We start from the raw sequence: 23,208 nt of genomic DNA on the forward strand, positions 1-23,208 counted from the left end.
AGCCTGTTCCATTTCTCTGGACCAATGCAGGACAACACCTCCACCCTCGATGTTTGAAGTCTCAACTCCTTTCTTGTTGGGATCCACAGAGCGCAATGTTCAGAGGAATGCAACTTGGGAAGCGCAATATAATACTCCAGACAATCAGTTAGGTATTTGGGGGGCCAACCCATGGAGATGTTGGTAAACCACCAACAACAACTTATATCGAACCCAGAAATCCATCTTAAGCCAATATAACTTGATGTAATAGGCAGCTACATGTTCACCTTTTGTAATTTCGAAACAACGTCCTTATGATGGAACCTTGAACTACCTGCAACGCATGCAGTACAGTAGAGGGCACTCCAAGCAAGACGAGATTACAATAATCGAGACTCGACATCACAACCAATTGAAGAACGTGTTTATAATCCCCCCTTCAAGAAAGGTAAGCCCACAAGTTGCGCAACACCTGCAGCTTGAAATAAGTTTTCCTCAGAGCGGCAGATACACGCTGCTTAAACGATAGCTCAGCATCAAGTATGACTCCTAAGTAACGTATTTGCGTTCTCTCTTCCTTCTTCTCTATCCTCTTCCCATCTGCAGAAAGGTCGTGGCCAGTGCCAGAAGAATGCTCCGGTACCTGCAGGCCTGTCACTGGGCCTCTTGGCTCCCCAGCTAAGCCAGGGCATGGTCTCCCCTCAGAAGACATCACTGGCCAGTTGGGGTACCCCTCTAATTAAATTATTGCAAGCGAGCAGCGGAGCACTGGCATTCTGCCTTCTGGCAAGGTGCACTGTTGCCTCTCAGGCCTAGTACCCTGGGCACTTGTCTTACTCACCTTTTATGGTAATCCTGAGCATTGGCGCCAACTTTTGAAAATTATTAGGGTGCTGAACAGAAAAGGGGATGGGATTTGATATACTGCCTTTCTGTGGTTATAGTCAAAGGGGTTTGCATATTTTATACAAGTACTTATTGTGTATCTGGGGCAATGGACAGAGTCACAAGGAGCTGCAATGGAAATTGAACAGAAACCCAACAGAAATTACCTTCCCCTAGAAGACAATCAAGGAGCTTGATTGTTGCTGTTTTCCGGATCTTGCCACAAGAAAATCTACTGATTTCATACCAAAAGCACAAGTTTATGACATAAGCTTTCCAGTCATTCGACACGCAAGAAGCTCCTTTTGTAAGACTTCCGAAAGTGGGATCTGCCAGGACAATCCCGCATAAGATTCCAACCGTAGTCTGCCATCATGTGGGCATCTCATCTTCCTTGGTATCTGGATTCCATTGTTTTCACGTCTTGGTGAAATCTTTCACCTTGCTCTTCGCTTAAGTCACCAAAGTTCTCTGGAAAGCGATCTAAGTGACCGTGCAGATAATGGACTTTAACACTCATGCTAGAAAGAGCATATCCTCTACTAATTGTGTGTAGTTGTCTGCCTTTGTGTTGCCAAGAAAGTTTTTCACAACAAGAACAAATGAAGAGCAGGCACATGATTCGATTTCATTCACTGATGCTATGAAATGTAGGTCATTTATAAGTTGTCTGATCTGTGGACCATTGAAAATTCCTGCCTTTAGGTTTCCCATGGTAAGTCTAGGTAGCATATGTGCTATGTAAACATATGTGTTATGTATTCAACTCACGAAACGATTTTGTCATTTGAGCTTTACATTTTTATGCCAGTGTGAATTATAGGAAAGGAAGTAGACGAATAGTTGTGAAACAAAGGTCATTATACATAAAATAAATGTGAGTAATTTAAATATATACATTTCCCATTCACAAAAGAAAGCTTGTTATGACATCCCAATTCTGCAGAAGAGGTCTTTTAAATAGAGGTTAAAAAATTAATAAGTTTAACCATGTCTAAGAAACTAGAGAGGATGCAGTCTACCAATGCAATTTTCTGAATCAGCATCCCAGATAATCCCAGGAACAGATCTTAATTCCCAAGGCACCCCAAAAATTTTTGTTGTTGTTGTTGGCCTATGTCATGTATATTGATATTAGATCCCTAATATGTGTCGAGCTAGGATAAAAACTTATAATGTAACTATGATACATTGAAAGGTTTGGACAACTTCCTGGAGGAAAAGTCCACAGTCTGTTATTGAGAAAGACATGGGGGAAGCCACTGATTGCCCTGGATCGGTAGCATGGAATGTTGCCACTCTTTGGGTTTTGGCCAGGTACTAGTGACCTGGATTGGCCACGGCGAGAACGGGCTACTGGGCTTGATGGACCATTGGTCTGACCAAGTATGGCTATTCTTATGTTCTACTGTAGAGATAGTGTACGTAGCAGTATGTTCCATCTTGTTGGCAAACAAACTCACACAGGATGGGCATATTCCGCCTCACAGTTTTATAAGGGCCCTTTTCCATGTCTGAAATATATTTTACACATGCACAAGGCTTTATAAGTGCTTTTCAGGGGCATCTTTTATTTGCATTATTTCGGGATCTTTTTACTGAGCCCTAACGCATGCTTACTAAAGCATAAAAGGCTGCATTCAGGCATCCCGCAGTAATTCTGTGATTAGCGCATGCTTCCTACAACTAAAAAATAGATTTTATTTTTTAGCTGTGGGAGCAGAGAGTAATCAGCTACATTGCCATGCGCTAACTGATGAGCGCATGATTTGCATGTGAGCCGTTACCGCCCAAGAAATAGATGGCGGTAGGGGCTCACATGCTAATGGGAAAATTAGCACATGGCCATTAATTTAAAAAATAGAAAACGGCGGCCATTTTGTGGTAACAATGGCCTTAGCACACAGAAATGATCTGTTTGGTAAAAGGGATCCTTTATATTTTCTGTGTTCTGTACTATTTACTGCGAGCTGAAGCATTTTAATTGTTACAATATTTTATGTTTACTGTTTTATGTACTGGTTGTTTGTTGTTTTTGTTTTTTTTACTGCGAGTTGCTTTGGTCACATATGTAGTTTTTGTAAGTTGCTTGGAACTTTTTGTGTAGGCATCTCATTAATTTTAATAAGTAAATAAAATAAACATGTTAAGAAATAAAATTACCCCCTAAATGCTACCACCTGAAAGTTGCCGTGAGAACGAATCGATGTGCTCCTGTATATCATTTTGCTTGACTCAGCAGTAGGACCGTGATGACCAGAGGAAGGTGTGGGCCTAAAATCCAGGAAGGATCTAAAGGGTTACTTTGGTGATGAAAAGGAAAATCCATATTCCGCTTACTGCTCCAGCACTGACCACCAAAGAGCATCTCATGTCCAGCCTTCTCCCATCTGGCAGCATCTGGAATTCATTATAGAAACAAGGATCAAGTTGAAAAATTGGAGGAAATCTGAGTGGCTTATTTTTTGGCCGTGTAGCCTCAAGGTTAAAAGCAGAGTGATGTGAAATCTGGAGACTAGGATTCGACCCCTGTATCAGTCATGTTTACTTCTAACCTTGAGTACAGGAGTATCAAATGAGCAGACTCACTAGTTATCAATGAGGCACTGCCTGAAGGCCCACAGTTCATTTATTCCATTTTCTATACCATTCTTCCAGGGGAACTCAGAATGGTTTACATTAATTTATTCAGGTATTCAAGCATTTTTCTATCTGACCCAGTGGGCTCACAAACTATCGAATGCACCTGGGACAATGTGGGGATTAAGTGACTTGCCCAGGGTCACAAGGAGCAGTGTGGTTTTAACCACTGCACCACTCTAGAAATCAAAATGTAGTAAAAGTGAGCCAAGTATAGAACAATCAAGCCGTTGTGACATCACTGATGAGGTTGGCTCTTATTGGTGGAATGAGGCATTATGATGTCACAATCAGAGGCTGAAGCTTTTCACACTATTTATGTATTCAGTTTTCCATACTGTTCTCCCAGGGGAGCTCAGAATGGTTTACGTCAGTGGTTCCCAAACCTGTCCTAGGGGACCCCCAGCCATTCAGGTTTTTCAAGATATCCCTAATGAATATGCATGAGAGAGATTGCATATAACGGAAGTAACAGGTATGCAAATCTCTCTCATGCATATTCATTAGGGATATCTTGAAAACCTGACTGGCTGGGGGGTCCCCCAGGACAGGTTTGGGAACCACTGGTTTACATGAATTTATCCAGGTACTCAAGCATTTCTCCCTGTCTGTCCTGGAGGGATCACAATCTATCTAATGTACCAGGGACAATGGGGGGATTAAGTGACTTGCCCAGGGTCACAGGGAGCAGCATGGATTTAAACCCACAACCTCAGGGTGCAAAGCTGTAGCTTTTAACCACTGTGCCACACACTCCCACTGGAACCGCTATATATCAGATGTGTGGTTAGGAGCTCATGCCATGACACTATTACCTGGGTGCCCAGATCACTGTCAGTCTGTTCATGTTTAAAATATTGACTTAACTCTAGTGTGATGTAGATAGAACAGCTGCAAGTCTAATGGCATCCCTGAGATGTCTGTACCTCGAACTGTCTTGCTAGATTAGCAAACCGATTCCAGAGGAATGTGAAAGAAAGGAGACGTCAAGCCGTAAACATGTCCACACTGCATTCCTGCTGTTCCGGACTGTGCAGCCATGTGAAAAGTCTGATGGTTCAAGCCAGGCCCAATCAGTATACAGTCCATAAAGGGTCCCCTGCCCTGCACTGAAGTTCTGGTTGCCTGCATGGGGGGGGGGGTTTCTCCCCTCTAATTATGCTGCCTGCTGTGATCCTCTTTTGATGACAATCTCACAGTAGCGATTACATAAGGGTCAGAACTTGCCATCATAAAAGCGTTGTCTAAGTTTTGCCTGCGGTTTAAACCAGAGCTGGTGGAAGGGGAAGGAGATGAATGACCCCGAAGGGTATCATTAAGAAAGGTATCACGACCAGGACGAAGGAAGTCATCCTGCCACTGTATCGTGCATTGGTGCGCCCACACCTGGAGTACTGTGTCCAGTACTGGTTTGCCGTACCTCAAGAAGGACATGGCGGTACTTGAGAGAGTCCAGAGAAGAGCAACTAAGCTAATAAAGGGTATGGGGGACCTCTCATATACTGACAGACTGAAAAAGCTGGGGCTTTTCTCCCTGGAAAAGCGACGACTTAGAGGAGACATGATAGAAACCTTCAAGATCATGAAGGGTATAGAAAAAATAGACAGGGACAGATTTTTTCAAATTATGGGGAACCACAAGTACAAGGGGGCACTCCGAGAAATTGAAAGGGGAGAGGTTTAGAACAAACGCCAGGAAGTTCTTTTTCACCCAGAGGGTGGTGGATACATGGAACGCACTACCGGAGGATGTGATAGGCAGAAGCACGCTACAGGGCTTCAAGGAGGGTCTGGACAGGTACCTGGAGGACAAAGGGATTTTTTAAAAATATCTTAATAACTTTGGGGCTCATTTTCAAAAAAATAAAAACATCCAGAAAGCGGCATAAATCCTGGTCCTAATCACCAGGATGTCCGAGTGCCGATCTTCGAAACCATCATTCTGGACGTCTTGCGAGGCGTCTGAGCTGCTGTACACCCCAAACGCAAGGGCGGCGTGTTGAGGGCGTGGTACGGGCGGACTTTGGGCATGCTTTGACTTGGATATCTTGCGGTCAATAATTGAACCTTTCCCAAGCAGTGGCGTTGCAAGGGTAAGCGGCGCTCCTCTTCAACCTTTTCAACTTCGGCACGAGCAGCCACCGGCGTACTGCCTGCGCCAGCTCTGGCGTTTTCTCTGATGTCGCTTCCCAGGTGCGGGTCCCGGAGGAGGGGTGCCAGTGCCCCCAAACAAGATAAAACCTGGGGCGGTCCACCCCCTCCCCCCCCCATCCCTTACTATGCTTCTGTTCCCAAGACGTCCTGGACAGAACTTAGGTGTCCGGAGTTAGACCTGTTTTAAAAGCATCTAAGGCCCAAATTCTGTAACCAGCGCCTGATATTACATAGTAACATAGTAACATAGTAGATGACGGCAGATAAAGACCCGAATGCTCCATCCAGTCTGCCCAACCTGATTCAATTTAAATTTTTTAATTTTTTCTTCTTGGCTATTTCTGGGCAAGAATCCAAAGCTTTACCTGGTACTGTGCTTGGGTTCCAACTGCCGAAATCTCTGTTAAGACTTACTCCAGCCCATCTACAGCCTCCCAGCCATTGAAGCCCTCCCCTGCCCATCCTCCACCAAACGGCCATACACAGACACAGACCGTGCAAGTCTGCCCAGTAACTGGCCTTAGTTCAATATTTAATCTTATTTTCTGATTCTTTATCCTCTGTGTTCATCCCACACTTCTTTGAACTCAGTCACAGTTTTACTCTCCACCACTCTCTTTCTTTGTCTTTCTCTCTCTCTCTCTGTCTTTCTCTCTCTTTGTCTGTCTTTTTCTTTCTCTTTCTCTCTTTTTTTCCTCTCTCTCTCTTTCTTTGTCTATTTTATTTCTTTCTCTTTCTGTCTCTTTTTCTTTCTCTCTTTTTTTTCTCTCTCTCTCTTTCTTTGTCTATTTTATTTCTTTCTCTTTCTGTCTCTTTTTCTTTCTCTCTTTTTTTTTCTCTCTCTCTCTTTCTTTGTCTATTTTATTTCTTTCTCTTTCTGTCTCTTTTTCTTTCTCTCTTTTTTTTTCTCTCTCTCTCTTTCTTTGTCTATTTTATTTCTTTCTCTTTCTGTCTCTTTTTCTTTCTCTCTCTCATAGTAACATATAGTAGATGACGGCAGATAAAGACCCCAATGGTCCATCCAGTCTGCCCAACCTGATTCTATTTAAATTTTTTAATTTTTTCTTCTTAGCTATTTCTTGGGTTCCAACTGCCGAAATCTCTGTTAAGACTTACTCCAGCCCATCTACACCCTCCCAGCCATTGAAGCCCTCCCCTGCCCATCCTCCACCAAACGGCCATACACAGACACAGACCGTGCAAGTCTGCCCAGTACTGGCCTAGTTCAATATTTAATATTATTTTCTGATTCTAAATCTTCTGTGTTCATCCCACGCTTCTTTGAACTCAGTCACAGTTTTACTCTCCACCACCTCTCTCGGGAGCGCATTCCAGGCATCCACCACCCTCTCCGTAAAGTAGAATTTCCTAACATTGCCCCTGAAACTACCACCCCTCAACCTCAAATTATGTCCTCTGGTTTTACCATTTTCCTATTATGGAGGCGCCCAACTAGATCGACGCCTATCTAAATTGAATAACAAGCTCAATTACGCTTTTTTTCAATCGGCACTAATTGATACCTAGACGCCTATCAAAAAAGAGCGATTCTGTAAAAAGGCGCCTCTAAAAAATTTAGCCGGCCTTCAAAAAAATAGGTGCTATGCAGGTTAGGCCTGGGCGTGGCTTCGTGTTAGACGCCTTGTTACAGAATCGCTGCTCTTTGGCGTGCTGAAGCGCTCGCACGGGCGCCGACCTTTTAGTTGTGCCTAGAGCTGGCCTATTTCTTGGGCCCCTCCAAAACAGGTGCCGCTCGGCGTGATTCACTAAACGGCCCTCGATTTGACTTGAATCGCGCTGAACGGGGCCTAATTCGGCCCTTACGTGCCAAAAAGGTACCAGATGACCACTGGAGGGATTAAGTAATAATCTCCCACACTCCCCCCGGTGGTCACTCATTCCCTCTCACCCCACAAAAATCAGAACGAAACAGTGCCTACCCGTCTCCATTATCTCTACTCACATTTGTTTAAAAATGAATGCGCATCCCTGGTAAGCGATTTATATGGCTCAAAACAACATAACGTTATAATATGGAGGTGTTTTATAGCTGTGGGGGCAGAGAGGTCTGTGAGAACTGAGGGAAAGATGGATGATGCAGAATATTGGATGATTCTGGAGGAAATCTCCTTCAGTCTGCTGTAGACCTGGGATTGGGAGTGGTATGGGATATGCCAGTAGAGCATCATACAGTTGCCTTAAGTCAGTGTTCTTCAACCACCGGTCCATGGACCAGTGCCGGTCCACAGAAATTTCCTGCCGGTCCACAGGGCCAGCACGTGCATCAGGCCCAAAACAGTGTTCTTCAACCGCCGGTCCACGGTGCGATCGATGCGGCGTTATCTTCGAGCCAGCTCCCTCTTCCTAACTGATTCAGTGCACAGAGCCACGGGCATTGGCTCCTATGGGCATCCTGCGCCTGAACCGGAAGCCTTCTCTCTGACATTGCAACGTCAGATGAGGCAAGGGACGTGCAAGGTGCAATTAGTACTGTTATGGGGGCAGGGTCTGGGATGGACTTTAGTTGGAGATGGGTGGGGTCTGGCCCACGACTTAGCCCAGTGTTCTTCAGCCGTCGGTCCACGGACTGATGCCAGTCCACAGAATAATTTTTTATTTCTGACGGTCCATAGGTATAAAAAGGTTGAAAAACACTGCCTTAAGTAGCCTGGTAGATGGGCTAGTAAGCCAAGGACAGGCCTCAATGACGAGATGAGAACGCACAACACAGGAGTATTATTGACTAATTCGGGTATGAGACACACAGACATATATGCTTATACGCAATTAGTTCATTATATTACCACACTGAAAATGGAAGGTTTGACATTGGGAGGGCGCCCCCCCCATCTTATAAAAACCAGAGTAAATTTGGGATGACCTGGGAACCTTATATACAGCAATTATCAATCAGAGCAGGCCGTTTTGGAGTAATCAGAAAGTGAAGCACTATTTATTAGTAATATTTGGAAATGGGATGGGGGAAGGGAGGAGGGCGTGTTTTAAGGTACTTTATCGTGTTTGTATTGTAATGATAATTGATTGTTGATTTTTTTGATTTTATATATCTACAATGTATTAACTGAGTTGAGATGATCTTCTTTGTAAGATTTTTGTTATGTACATTTTATTTCTAAAACTCAATAAAAATTATTGAACATTAACAATTCTTAGTCTTCTTAACCATCCCTTTTTAAAATAATTCCCAGCATCCTGTTGGCTTTTTTGGCCGCCGCCACACATTGGGCGGAAGGTTTCATCGTATTGTCTACGATGACACCCAGATCCTTTTCTTGGGCGCTAATCCCCCGAGGTGGACCCTAACATCCAGTAACTGTGATTCAGGTTATTCTTTCCAATGTGCATCACTTTGCTTTTGTCCACATTAAATTTCATCTGCCATTTGGACGCCCAGTCTTCCAATTTCCTAAGGTCCGTCTGCAATTTTTCACAATCCGCATGCGTTTTAACAACTTTGAACAGTTTAGTGTCATCTGCAAATTTAACCACCTCACTCGTCGTTCCAGTTTCCAGATCATTTATAAATAAGTTCAATAACACCGGTCCGGGTACAGACCCCTGCGGCACTCCACTGTTTACTCTCCTCCATTGAGAAAAATGACCATTTAACCCTACCCTCTGTTTTCTATCCGATAACCAATTCCTAATCCACAGCTGAACTTTGCCACCTATCCCATGACTCTTTAATTTTCTCAGGAGCCTCTCGTGAGGAACTTTATCAAAAGCTTTCTGAAAATCGAGATACACTATGTCAACCGGCTCACCTTTAGCCACATGTGTATTCAACCTTCAAAGCAGTCAAGCAAAGTGGCGAGGCAGGACTTAAATGAGAAACCAAGGTGGCAAGGGAGCCTCTTCTGGTGATACAGACAGGTCGTGACCAGTCTGGGCCGCCGCGGGAGCGGACTGCCGGGCGGGATGGACCTATGGTCTGACCCGGCGGAGGCACTGCTTATGTTCTTATGTTCTTATCTCCCTCGGCTGAACCCATGCTGACTCCATCTCATTAAATCATGTCTGTCTACGTGTTCCACAATTTTATTTTTTATAATTGTTTCTACCATTTTGCCCGGCACTGAAGTGAGGCTTACCGCTCTGTAATTTCCTGGATCTCCCCTGGAATCATTTTTAAAAATCGGCGTAATATTGACCACCCACAGGACGGGAAAATGAGTTCCCGCGGGGATGAGGGAAAAATTTGTCCCCGTGTGTCATTCTCTACTATCCACCACAGGCCCAGGACTCTTTGCCAATCTACAGAAAGTGATGAATGATAGCAGAGTGCCAAGGACAACAGCAGCTGCTGATCAGTTCATAGGACAGTATTATCTTTGGACATATCACAGTATTATCTTTGGACGCAGAGCGCCAGGACAAGGAGATGCTGAGAGAGCACTAGAGTAACCCTAAGAGACGACACCCTACAAGAAGTGTGAACTGTCACCAGCCGCAGAAGAAAAAGTGCATGATCGAGACGTTCAAGTATCTTACGGGCCGCATCGAGGCGGAGGAAGATATCTTCTTTTTCAAGGGTCCCACGACAACAAGAGGACATCCGTGGAAAATCAGGGGCGGGAAACTACGAGGTGACACCAGGAAATTCTTTTTCACTGAAAGAGTGGTTGATCGCTGGAATAGTCTTCCACTGCAGGTGATTGAGGCCAGCAGCGTGCCTGATTTTAAGGCCAAATGGGATCGGCACATGGGATCTATTCACAGGGCAAAGGTAGGGGAGGGACATTAAGGTGGGCAGACTGGATGGGCCGTGGGCCCTTATCTGCCGTCTATTTCTATGTTTCTATGTAAAACTCGAGGGCTTGATTTGAGCTGGTTGGACGTGCTGTACTTCTGTGGGAATTTTCCTCCGAGCTGCCAAACTGTGTTCTCTGACTACCTCATAGGTCATAGCAATCATTTGTTCTCCGCCTTTCAAACTCAATTACTGAGGTAATTGTAGGCCACCATGGTCCAGTCTCCACGTCTGTTTCTCACAGCTAGAAAGGAGTCGACCGATCTCACCTCCTCCCCCAATCAGAAAGTTACTGCAACGACCGCAACGCAAGAGAAGCTGCTCTGCGGCAGATAATTAGTAAAGAGCTCACAAAAATCGGGCAAATGCAGGGCAAGATGGACTCATTACCAAGAGGTAGATAAATTCATTTGCCCCTAAATTCTCTTTAGGTCATACTTAGGTGCTCAGTAGAGAATGACACGGGGACAAATTTCTCCCCGTCCCTGCAGGAACTCAATTTCCTCGTCCTGTCCCCATGAGTTTTGTCACTGTCCCATTCCTGTAAGCTCTGCCTTAACTGCACAAGCCTCAAACACTTATGATTTGAAAGCGTTTGAGGCTTGTGCATATGAGGACGGAGCTTAGGCATTGGTGGAATGAGGCATTATGACATCACAATCTGAGCTCTAGAATGTTGCTACTTAGGATTTGAAAGGGTTTGAGGCTTGTGCAGATGAGGACGGAGCTTAGGCATTGGTGGAATGAGGCATTATGACATCACAATCTGAGCTCTAGAATGTTGCTACTTAGGATTTTGAAGTGTTTGAGGCTTGTGCAGATGAGGACGGAGCTTGCAGGAATGGGGCAGGGACAGGAAAAGAACTTGTTGGAATGGGATGGGAAAATGAGTTCCCACGGGGACGGGGAAAAATTTGTCCCCATGTCATTATCTAGTGCTCAGTTTTGAGTGCCGATCACAGATATGTGTGTAACGTAATTAGCTTAATAAGCAGTAATTGTGAGATATGTGTGGATCCACCCTTTGTCCTATTCTATAACATGCATACCTAAATTTCATGGCGCACAATTCCAAAGGGGGTGTGGTCATGGGAAGGGCATGAGCAAGTCAGGGACGTTCCTAGAATTTAGGTGTCATGTTATAGAATACCTGCATTTATGTTATCATGCCGCTGTACCGGGCCATGGTGCGCCCTCACCTAGAGTACTGCGTCCAGCACTGGTCGCCGTACATGAAAAACTACACGGCACTACTCAAAAGGGAGGAGTTGCCGTACAGTGAAAGATTAGAGAAACTGGGCCTCTTCTCCCTTGAACAGAGGAGATTGAGAGGGGACATGATCGAAAGGTACTGAAGGGAATAGACTTAGTAGATAAGGACAGGTTGTTCACCCTCTCCAAGGTAGAGAGAACGAGAGGGCACTCTCTAAAGTTGAAAGGGGATAGATTCCGTACAAACGTAAGGAAGTTCTTCTTCACCCAGAGAGTGGTAGAAAACTGGAACGCTCTTCCGGAGGCTGTTATAGGAGAAAACATCCTCCAGGGATTCAAGACAAAGTTAGACAAGTTCCTGCTGAACCAGAACGTGCTAGGGCTAGTCTCAGGGCACTGATCTTTGATCTGAGGGCCGCCGCACGAGCGTACCGCTGGGCACGATGGACCACTGGTCTGACCCAGCAGCGGCCATTCTTATGTTCTTATGTACCTTACTCCCATTGGTTTAGGGTTACTATGTGGCGCCAGAAGAAGGGGAACGGACTGAGACATCCGGGTTTTTATTTCCGTTGAAAGCAATAGAAGTAAAACCCAGCTGACTCGATCCGTGCTCCTTTTTTCTGGAGCCATATGGTAACCATACATTGGCTGTGTGTGAGCATTTCCACCAGCCCACAGCTAGACATGAGATGTGCACTAGCCTAGTATTCTATTACGGCTGTTCCTCACAGAGTGCCCTTTTCAGAATTCACACCCTGCGCTGCTCCTCGTGATCCTGGGCAAGTCATTCAGTCCTCCATAGCCCCAGGTACATTAGATAGCTTGGGAGCCCACCAAGGTAGATAGGGAAAATGCTTGAGTACCTGATTGTAAAAACCGCTTAGTAACATAGTAACATAGTAGATGACGGCAGATAAAGACCCGAATGGTCCATCCAGTCTGCCCAACCTGATTCAATTTAAATTTTTTTTTTTTTTTTTCTTCTTAGCTATTTCTGGGCGAGAATCCAAAGCTTTATCCGGTACTGTGCTTGGGTTCCAACTGCCGAAATCTCTGTTAAGACTTACTCCAGCCCATCTACAACCTCCCAGCCATTGAAGCCCTCCCCAGCCCATCCTCCTCCAAACGGCCATACATAGACACAGACCGTACAAGTCTGCCCAGTAACTGGCCTAGTTCAATATTTAATATTATTTTCTGATTCTAAATCTTCTGTGTTCATACCACGCTTCTTTGAACTCAGTCACAGTTTTACTCTCCACCACCTCCCTCGGGAGCGCATTCCAGGCATCCACCACCCTCTCCGTAAAATAGAATTTCCTAACATTGCCCCTGAATCTACCACCCCTCAACCTCAAATTATGTCCTCTGGTTTTACCATTTTCCTTTCTCTGGAAAAAATTTTGTTCTACGTTAATACCCTTCAAGTATTTGAATGTCTGAATCATATCTCCCCTGTCTCTCCTTTCCTCTAGGGTATACATATTCAGGGCTTCCAGTCTCTCCTCATACGTCTTCTGGTGCAAGCCTCCTATCATTTTCGTCGCCCTCCTCTGGACCGCCTCAAGTCTTCTTACGTCTTTCGCCAGATACGGTCTCCAAAACTGAACACAATACTTAGATAACCTTGATAGGCAGTACATAAAATCCTAATGAGCTTGAAACTCGAAACACACTTGGCATGGATCATCCTATGCCTAACTTTGGTTGACCCATACAGAATTATATCTTGCAAACCACCAGTAATAAATATTGCCCATAATTAAATGGTGCATGAGCGACTTAATTTACGCCAGGTGCACACCTGGCAGGGCCTCCGCGTGTGCGGATTGCCGGACTTGACGGACCGTAAGTCTGATTCGGTGATGGCAGTTCTTATGCTCTTACACCAAGATAAACGCGCCCAGATAAATGTGCGCATCGACACACGCGCACAAGTCAATCGCGTGCACCGACATGATTGTCATGTGCTGGCGTCGTGCGCGCGTGTATCAGTGTGCGCACTGGCCGTCCACATATTTGTTGGTGCGCGCGGTTGTCATGCGTATATTTGTCTGCGCGCGTTTGCCTAGCGCATTTTTTGACGGGTCGCCTATTAAACTTTGTCATTTTCAAGAGATCCTGTCTAAACACTGTATAGCAGTTCTAGTATGAAGATACAGTCACTGCGGATAACCACGGGGAATCCATCCCATGTCATTCTTTGGTGTCTATTTCAACCTCGGTCCTTCTACACCAGCATTCTTCAGAGCAAAGCTTGAGGGTCAGTGGTTGTGGCCATTCATACTCTGATTCTTATGTGAGCCAAGGATAATGAAGCCATTGTGACATCACTGATGTGATTGGCTCTTAGGCACTGGTGGAATGAGGCATTATGACATCACAATATCTGCTCTGGATACCAGAGACTGTCATTCTGTAGTGTCTGTTTCAACCTCGGTCCTTCTACACCAGCATTCTTCAAAGCAAAGCTTGCGGGTCAGTGGTTGTGGCCATTCATATTCTGATTCTTCTCTCTCTCCTTAAAGAATGATACGGGGATGGTTTCCCATGGTTATCCACGGGGACAGGAACAAATTCTGTCCCCCACGTCACCCCGAAGACAGGCTCCTTGTGTCAATGGTGGATTGGGACTTTAATAGCTAAAGTGTTTCCAGATTTGGAATGGAAGATGTTTTCAGTTGGTATCACCAACACAAGGTTTTCCTGGGATAAGCTATAGGCGAGGAGTAACAAAAGAGAGACATCAGTGGAGATGCTAGAGACAAGAGGATAAAATCCATAATCTATGAGGCGTCCTCATGTGCGTTAAGTGTACACTCGGCAAGGGGAATTAGCTCAAATGGTAGAGAGGCAGTGGGATCAATGCCCACATTCTCCGTGGAGCTTTTCTCCACTTTAGTGCTTCCGAACAAGAGAAGCAAGATCTAGAAAGGCAAGCCAAGGCCGCGCCTTTCTTGTTGTCCCACAAATGGCCAAAGACAGGTGAAGCTTCGGTAACTCGAGTGTCATAAGATCACCTTATTGTCACATGCCGCGAGTGAGGGTGCGGTGCGGCTCAGGGAGGGAAGACATCTTGACTGGTAAGCCGAATGCTTTCGGCAATATTTGGGGATATCGTGTTGGGCTGCCTATATGGTTGGCACGGTGGAGACTTGTTAACCAGTGTTTTAAGCATGGATGCGGTTAAAACTAGGCTTCTATGGCACATCCTCAGGGGGTTCAAATAGAGGCATCTTTTAGAATTATCTCCAGGATGCAAATTCTGCTCGTAGAGTAGCAAAATAATTACTAGATTGTAAGGTCTGAACTGCTAGGCAGTGGCCTAGCAAGAGTGAGTGGAACCCAGGACGGTGGTGCCCATCCTCTGCCTTTTTCCTCGCTCCCTCCCCCCCGCATGCGCGCCCCCCTTTTCCTTCCCCTGTACCTCTCTCGTTTTCCCAGCGCAAGCAGCATCACAAACTTGCAGCCCGCGTCGCGTCGGCTCTCCCTCTGACGTCATTTCCTAGGTGCGGGACCCGGAGTTGACGTCAGAGGCGACACCAATGCGGGCAGCAAGTCGTGATACCGCTCGCAGCAGGAAAGTGAAAGAGGTATGAGGGAAGGGGCGCAAGTGCGTGGCAGGGGGTTGGAGAGGAGGGCGGGTGCCGGCACCCCCCCCCACCCCCCCAAGATGGCGCACACGCTGATTGCTGTCACCATTGACTCATGTAAGTTCTCAGTTTTTTGAGAATCGCTCGTATTTTTGAAATTGTTACATGTAGGGAAGCCCGTCGGATTTTTCCGGCGATATTAGAGAATCTTCCCCTCAGCGAGTCTTCTAGCAAGTGAACCCAAAGAGGAAGGAGAACAGTAATAACAATCCTTGCCCTGGTTAACATTTTGTCCGAGGTCAGCCCTATAAACAGTTTGCAGGAAGGCACTTGGGGTGGGGGGGGGGCAGCAGAGGAGGAACTCTTTTTTAAAATACTGAAGTACAGTACTCCCCCGAAATTCGAGGAGGTTACATTCCAGGAGTCCCCGCGAAGTTTGAAAATCCGCCAAAAAAAATGGATGTGGTCCAAAAATGCCTGATTTCTTTTAGGCCCCACCTCCCCGCTCCATTTTTGGCTTCTCATTGCCACGGTGATGTCGGCTGGAAGGCTCCATCGTGTGTACGAGCTCTACCGCTGCATCTGCCACCGATCTCTTCTCTCTCTCCCCCCCCCCCTGCCCAATCTACCCTCGTAGCAGCCGCGCTAATAATAATCGATGGTGAAAGCAGCAGGAGAACTAAGAAAAAACACCCTGCAAATGACTGAAGCCGCAAATTCACGGGGGAGTACTGTAAACAGTCCCTGCCCCCTACTGATCTGTGTGCTAAGTCCCAAAAAGACATAATAAAGGCTGGCAGAAATGGAGTGATGGTGGGAATGCATCTGTGGGTAGCGCCTGACTGGGAGACTGGGAACCCCTGGAGGTAAACAGTGCCATGAACTCTTTAAGCTAGTAATTCTGAGACCACAAAGTAAACCTTTGAATAAGGAAAAATATATCTGTCCACAAAAAACGTCAACCCAACCATCTGTTCTTTGCTCTCTGCCTGTGCCTGGGGGAGGGGAGGATGGTGAGCATGGGGAAAGGGGCAGCTTCAGCTGTCAAATTTCCTTGATCACTGACCCCCAAAGATTATACACATCCATCCAGCCTTCTCTTAATCAAAATGTCTGACCTGTTTTATGTTGAGCGATGCGCCCGGAGGTGTGAGAAGGCAGCTTTTCTTTCCCTCTTGTCTCACTGAGGAATAGCTTCAGGCTTCAGTGGAGATCAGCGGAGCTTCACTTCTTCTCCTGGGTCAGTACAGGAGCCGCTCACAATCCGATCCCTTGGGAGGGGGGAATCCCTGAGCTATATGTATTGAAGGCTGTGCAGGGTCTTTTCTCATCATTAGCTCAGAAGCACTAAAAACCCTGAAAATATTTAAATGTATGGAGTAGTGGATTTTTGACGTCTAGCCCTACAATCAGAATGATAGAAACGATTGTACTTTTAGAAAACATCTGAAGGCATTTATTTTTACTGAGGCATTTGCTGATTAGACTGAAAAATGACAAATTTTTGCTTTTTTTTCTTCCGCTATAGAATTGATTAGCCAGCAGTACTTAATGCTTCATTATTATTATGATGTGAAATTGTACTTTGCCTCAGGTTTAGACCTGAGGAGACAGTGGTCTAGAAATAAATTTAAATAAATATAACTGCAGATGATGCATTCCTCAGACTTTGTGATGTTTATTTTGTCAGCTGGCCCTTAACAGAAGTACTGAGAGACTACCACTAGGGGGCTGGCTGTGCCATTTTTGAAAAAGGAACCGTCAGGGATATTCCAGTAGGAGCCAGGAGGTGGGAGGATGTGGAAGGGTTTCATAACTTTTAAGAAGAGTTGTTGCCTGTACATCAGTTACTGCTGTTGCAAGATGTAATTCTTGGATTGTAGATTTATTTCCAAATTCTTATAAACAGCAAATTTTAAAAAAACAAACAAGGAAATGGATGATCCAGTGGAGGAGATGAGCTAGACGGGATTACTTCACCCTTCAAACCGGTGGCATAAGTATTCTTTCATGTGCTGTGCTTCCAGTTTCTGCCATGTTTACACATACAGTAAACATGAACATGTTCAGGGGCAAGACATGTCATTTCTAAACCAACAGAAGAGAGAATGAAAAGTGTTGCCTTCGTGCCCATGCCAGGACATAATGTTCAGCCAGGATCTTAGCTTCCTGTTTCTGTGTCAGTCTCATTACCAGTCTCCACTTTCATAATTGCATACCATATTAAAGAGAAGGGCTTCCTCCTGGGAGCCCGGCTTTTTGTCTGCTTCAAGAAACTGGAAATGTTAATGCAATACCAATGTACATATAAATAAGGCTAAAATGTCCTTAGTCTTTGGGGACCCGATGCGGAGTGCTACAGCGACATCTAAGTGGACCGACTTCATCACCCCTGAGGCAGGCCTTTGATTAGATGGCCGAAACATGGACCGTGTCGGGTCCCCAAAGACTAGGGACATTTTATTCTTGTATATATGTATTCGTATGTGCTCTGTGTTTATTTGAATATCATATATAATAAAACGCTAAGCACGCATGCGCACTCGCGCCGCATGTTCCCTGATCTGTCGCGGCGGCACGAGTGCGCATGCGCGCCAGACAAGCTTCCCTGCTCTCCACCTCACAAGACACCGGCTGAAGTGTCTTTAGACGCTGCCACGGCAAGGCAGTGCGGAGCGGCGGCTGCCGGGAGGAGGCCGCGGTGGCTTGAGGCGATAGGCGGTGCGGAGCGGCGGCTGCCAGCCGCTAGCACCCCCCTGCCCTCTTCGTCGTGGCTCAGGAGAGATGTGGCAGTGCAAGGCCTGGACGTCACCGCCGCGCGATGCGACGCCTGCGCGCTGCAGTAGGGACTCTAGAGGAAGTGGCTAGAAGTGCAGACACCAGCTCCCCACGACACGGCCGAGGCCCCGCACCAGAGTGAACTCACGCTGCCACCCAGAACTCCCCCACCTCTGCTGACCCTTGCCCCTGCCTGTCCCGCAGGGCACCCCTGGCAATCCTGGCCCACAATAGCCGGCCCAGACCCAAGGCAGAGGAGACACTGGAACACCAACAATGCAACAGGTACTCTAATGATGCTGGATGGGGTGGAAAAAGGTGGAAATAGGAAAGGGAAAATGGGAATATTGGTAGGTAAAAAGAAGGGAGAAGGGCTACTGATGGACAGGGGGAGCAGGGAAGGGGTACTGCTGGACAGGGGGAGGTAAAAGGAAGAGAAAAGGGCTACTGCTGGACAAGGGGAGCAGGAAAGGGGTTCTGCTGGACAGAGGGAAGGTAAAAGGAAGGGAGAAGGGCTACTGCTGGACAGGGGGAGCAGGGAAGGGGTACTGCTGGATAGGGGGAGGAACTGGAACGCTCTTCCGGAGGCTGTTATAGGGGAAAACACTCTCCAGGGATTCAAGACAAAGTTAGACAAGTTCATGCTAAACCGGTGAGACTAGACTCATTTGGAGCAGCGGTCTTGACCTAGGGGCCGCCATGTGAGCAGACTGCTCGGCATGATGGACCACTGGTCTGACCCAGCAGCGGCAATTCTTATGTTCTTATTTTCTGATTCGAGATCCTCTGTGTTCCTCTCACGCTTGTTTGAGTAAATGATAATAAAAATAAAGACATAAATATGAGGAGAGAGCTGCCTCCACAACATCTCCAGATGGTTCAGGGAACAGCACTGAAATCTCGACTCCCACAATGTAACCAGTATGGTTCACAGCAAGCTTAGAAAAAAAAACAAAAACCAAACCCTGCTACAACAGACGTCTATAGAATCTGTGAGAAAGAGACCGAAATGGTGACTCACTTCATAATTGGCTGCAAAATTCTGATGGTTGAACATTTCTAGACAGAAAGACATCATGAAATGTCTTCTCTTGGAGGGGGGGCTATTCCAGAGGTTTGTTGGCATTGGCGTCGCACTCCCCCCCCCCCTTTCCACTGGAAACTCTGTAAACAAAACAAGATGGCTGGTGGCGTAGCGAGAGTAGGAGGCGCCGGTGGTAGTGGGACCCGCATATTGCACACCGCTCGGATCCTTTTTTAGGCTGTTATTGGTATAGAAAGTTTTTAATCAACATAAACATTAACAGTCCCGTGAATTACTTTTTCCTATGTTATTCGCTGTTTTCTATTAAAAAAACCATTGTGGATCTGGGGAAACCGCGGATAACGAAGGAGCGGCCAAACACGGTGAATAAAGCGCCGGGAATCAGCGATTTTCTCTGTAAACGCTTGGAATCAGCAATTTCTCTATGCAAGCTGATGTAATTTGGAGGGGGGGAAGGAGCCAACAAGCTATAAACCGCAAATAATCGAAACCGCAAACATGGAGGGAGAAGTGATCATTACGATCTCACTGAGAGGAGGAGTGGGGCAGCAAGGCCTTCTAAACAGTGGCGCAGTACAGGGGAACGGGGGTCGGTCCGCCCCGGGTGCCATGCTGGTTGGGGCGCCGGCACCTCTCCTCCTCCCTGCCCCGCCTCTTCCCTTCCCCCGCACCTCTACTTGTTCATCACCATGAGCAACAACTTCAACGTGCTCCTTACGACCACATCGTCTCTCCCGCTGATGTCATTTCCGGGGGCCGTGCATATGGAGTGACATCAGAGGGGGGAGCTGACGGGGCTTGCGAGGAGCACGTCACAGTTCTTGTTGCTTGCAGCGGCGAACAACTAGACCTACGGGGGAAGGGGCATGCGCGTGGGGGGATTTGGGGGCGCCTCTCACCCTTGCTACGCCACTGGTTGGCAGGTGTCATGTTACATGATTTCCTTTGGAGAGGGTGTGCTTAGGAATATTACTTGAGCGATTGGCCTTTGAGATGCGTAGAGATCTTGAGGATTACAGTATCCCCCTGCGAATCCGCAGTTTCAGTACCCGCGGATTCGGTTATTCGTGATTTTTTTTTCTTTTAAGAAACGCTGCATCCCGGACCTTCCCCAGACCTTACCTGGTGGTCTAGCGGCGACGCAGGGCAGGATCGATCATTCTACACTCCTGCCCCGTACAAAGCCGTCATCAAAATGGCTGCCATGAGTTCCCGTTGTAGTCTTGAGACTAGAACGGGAACTCATGGCAGCCATTTTGATCATGTCTCTACACGGGTCAGGAGCGTAGGATGATTGATCCTGCCCCGCGTTGCCGCTAGACCACCAGGTAAGGTCTGGGGAAGGTCCGGGATGCAGCATTTCGTAAAAGAAAAAAAATCGCGAATAACCGAATCCTCGAATACTGAAACCGCGGACATGAAAATACAAATGAGTGGAAAGCAGAGGAAAGCCAAGGAGCCACAATGGCGCCCTTTTCAAGCATTAATCCCATTTATCTGGCCCTAAAGCAAGCAGGAGCAGGCTCCTCCATGGCCTTGGTATTTAGTCTTCAGAATGTGGCTCCTTCAGCACTTGCCTAGGCTCACATCTGGACCTGCCACTCAGCATTTCTCAAGGGCAAAAGATTTTTATACAGTTATGGTGTTTTTGCATCTCTCCCCTCCCATTTACTGAACCGACATCTCAAGTCTGCCACCTAAAGGCGTGAAGTTGCAACTGCGAGAGGAGAACTCTGCTGAATGGTATCCACTCCCTTCCCGGTGGAGGCCTTTCCGAAGCCGGCCAAAGGTTACGGGGCAATGAGCTGGCTCTTTTCCTGTCCACCAACAAGCGCATTCTCTAGTCTAAAGAGCTGAACACAGAGATGTGACTGGACAGCACTTGCTATCATCAGGACTGAGGGTGAAAGGCAGAGGAAACCCCAGCACAAAACAGGCCTTCGAAGAGGGACAGATTCAGATGTTGAAATAGTTGCAAAATCGGTGTCACATTCTCTTCATTCCAGCGCTTGTATCTAGTATTTTTTTTTTTTGCTATCAAGAGCTCTCCCCAGGATTGTATCCATTTCCTGTGGTTAGAGGGGCTGAGCGTTCCTTTTCCGAAGGAAATGCGATGATTCCTGTATTAGTTCATTGTTCTCCAGGGCCTCGGTGAAGAAAGGACAACTGCCCAAAATTTGTCAAAGATACATTAGATTAGACCAGGGGTGGGCAAACTTTTTGACTCATGGGCCACAATGGCTTCTTAAATTTGACAGAAGGGCCAGACCAAGAGCATCTTTCTATCCCTCCAACCCTCCCATCCCCCTGTGCAGCAGAACCCTTGAGCACCCGCCCACGCCGCACAGCCGAACCCCCGCTGACCCTCCATCCTTCCCTCCCATCCGAACCCCGCTGACCGTGAGCCCTACATACCTCCCTCCAGAGCAGCGGCGGGCCGGCATCACTCTAAAAAGGCTGCTTCGCGGCCTTCCGTGTGGCATTCGTGCATGTAAGGATTTCCTCCCTGCCTGGCGCGATTTGAGGAGGACAAACTGCTGGGTTTTGAAAAGCCGTCCGGACTCCCCAGACATGTCCTCAAAAGGACTGCAATGTTCTTTCTCTTAGCGAAACTGAACCCACACATTTTTGCGTGCAATGGGGCAACGCCTTGACTCGGGGAAAGTGTGGGCATCTCTCCCGCTGTTGTTGTGGGTTGTTGTTTTTTTTTTTTTTAACAGCGTTTTTTTCTGCGCATGTGCCCATCGCTATCACCAGCAATGGGCACATGCAAGTTTAGCGAATCTTCGCTGCTGTCCGCCGACGTCATTTGCATGCGTCTCATTTTTTTAGATTCGCTGTCAAAATGTCTGCATTAACAGACCGTTGCTTTTTAACGCGGGTTTTGAGAATCCTGGCCTCAGTTTGTGCAATGACCTGAGTTCACCGCCCCAAGGTTAAGCTGAGGATGAATGACCAGAAAAAGGCTTAAGACATGACACAGCTACAGATCTCTACGATCTGCTTTGAAATGTTGGCTGCAGTGAAACAGAAATGACTTCCTTCCTGCCTACGGAGTTCGTGATGTAAGATCTGATTGATCACACCCAGATCACTTACTGCGGGGGGATTTAAAGGCAGTTCAAACCAGATGAATGGGGAAAAGGCTCCGTTCCTGGAGGGGATCTTGGTATCAGGAAGCCAGAGATGAATCAGGGGAAGTCTAATGCAAGCAAGCACAACCCCAAGGCCAAGAAATTCCCTGAGTGACTTAAAAGCGTAAAGCAATTTAGATCACAGTAGTTATGTAATGGCTCAGGTTGGTGCTGCATGAATTTACCTGGCTGGTTCCAGCACACCTCAGGCAGAACAAGTGTCATATCCGTTCCAAATACAGAGCACAGCTTTGTCTTCCAAACTCCTTGATTACTGTTGACTCACTTACTGCTTTTCCAGCCTCTGATTTGGAAGAGAACAGGTGAAGCAAAAAAAAAAACCAAACAGGATTTGCAATTTAATTTTCTCTGTATGCCTCTTCTGCTTAGTAAGACCATAAGAACAGCCATCCTGGCATCTAGCCCAGTATCCTGTTTCCAAACCAGGTCACAAACATCTGACAGAAACCCAAAAGGGTAGCAACCTTCCAGAGTTGAGATCGTGATGTCATAATGCCTCATTCCACCAATGCCTAAAAGCCAACTTCATCAAGTGATGTCACAATCACTTGATTGTCCTGTACTTGATCCCCATAAGAACATAAGAATAGCCTTCCTGGGTCAGAACAATAGTCCATCTAGCCCTATATCCCGTCTTTACGGAGGCCAATCCAAGTCACAGGTACCTGGCAAAAACCCAAATAGTAGCAGCATGAAAAGCAGTGGCTTCTCCCATGTCTATCTCAACAGCAATTTATGGACTTTTCCTCCAGGAACTTGTCCAAACCTTTTTAAAAAAAAACCAGAGCTCTGCTTTTCCATTTCTTGATTTGCCGGTCATAGTTCCTTTTATCACCGGATTATCAGGCCTAAAGGCAATAGGTGTGGAGTGACTGTGAACATACGCAAGGGTATATCTCTTCTCTAATCCAAGCGTCGTCGTGTCAGTTCCACCACTCATTATGGCCACAGAGGTGGAGTGGACACTCCACAAGTCCCAGACAAGCTTTT

At 46.6% G+C, this 23,208-nt stretch overlaps 1 long non-coding RNA gene across 1 annotated transcript in view; it reads right to left on the bottom strand.

Annotated features, from left to right (window-relative positions):
* LOC117369438 overlaps nt 1-16,558 on the bottom strand; it is a 44,854-nt gene extending 28,296 nt beyond the window's left edge. The window contains exon 1 of the long non-coding RNA XR_004541142.1: nt 16,359-16,558. This is a non-coding gene — a long non-coding RNA (uncharacterized LOC117369438). The remainder of the gene's footprint in view (nt 1-16,358) is intronic.
* Between the last annotated feature and the right edge of the window lie 6,650 nt (nt 16,559-23,208).

Source organism: Geotrypetes seraphini, chromosome 11, assembly GCF_902459505.1.
Source record: "Geotrypetes seraphini chromosome 11, aGeoSer1.1, whole genome shotgun sequence".
Taxonomy (NCBI): domain Eukaryota; kingdom Metazoa; phylum Chordata; class Amphibia; order Gymnophiona; family Dermophiidae; genus Geotrypetes; species Geotrypetes seraphini.